Below are 949 nucleotides of genomic sequence, written 5' to 3' on the forward strand. Positions count from 1 at the left end.
CCCCCAATTATTATATTTATATTGGAGAGGTTTTTGGCTGGAGTTCTAGAGACTATAGGGGTGCTGCCCCTTTGTTAAAAGTTACCCGGTAACTCCTTCACCTTCAACTTAAATCAGAAGTATGTTCAAAAGCTTATTGTGTTTCAAATTCCAGCTGAATTTAGGTAAATCTTGAAAATAGAATGGAAAAGCATAGGTGACGGCTGCATTCGTTGGTAAAAAATGTTATCAGAAAAGTGTAATTGTAAGGCCACAGCAATCACCTCTCAGATCTATAATCATGAGGCAAACTCCAGTGATGCTGTGGCCTCTGTGGTCTATACACGGAAGAAGGAAAACAAATCACAGATATCCATTTTCTGGGAATGGAGAGCTTGTCGACCTCTTTGGCAATTTGCTGTAGGATAGGGCCATGGAGTTACTTCCTTTTGAGTAATTTTTGAAATACATATTGTCGAGGATATATAGCCCGTTGACGCCAGGAAGATGCCCAATCACTTCATGGCATATCCCTCATGATGGGATGATGTCAGGTCTGCTCCAAGTTGGTCATGCTAAACAGAAATGACCTCTTTTTAGCCGTATTATCTGAAAGATTGTTTACGCTGCGGCCAAGAGCATTGAGAGCAGGAAAGTATTGTTTCCCGTACTTCTGATTTTCCCCTCAAGCTGACTGGGCTTGCACCCTCACGCGTAGTTCGGTATGGCTCTGGGGGCTCCAGTAGTTGTTGCATTAATGCTGTAATAGTCCTAAAGAACACACACTCATCTTCCCTTTTATTTGTTTTGTCTGTCCTTGTGGCTCAATTCATCCCCCTTCCCCCTCCTTGTAGTACTGCAAAATAGTGTTCGTTAGCTTATATGTGTGGCCTTTCTGTAATCTTCTTCATATAACTATACAAATACATGAATTTAAGTGATAAAAAGAGAGATAGGAGCATTTAAAATC

General features: G+C 41.0%; 1 protein-coding gene across 1 annotated transcript in view; it reads left to right on the forward strand.

Annotated features, from left to right (window-relative positions):
- Positions 1–949, forward strand: part of LOC119587714 (leucine--tRNA ligase, cytoplasmic-like) — a 7029-nt gene that overhangs the window by 1577 nt on the left and 4503 nt on the right.

This window comes from Penaeus monodon, chromosome 23, assembly GCF_015228065.2.
Source record: "Penaeus monodon isolate SGIC_2016 chromosome 23, NSTDA_Pmon_1, whole genome shotgun sequence".
NCBI classification, from domain to species: Eukaryota; Metazoa; Arthropoda; class Malacostraca; order Decapoda; family Penaeidae; genus Penaeus; species Penaeus monodon.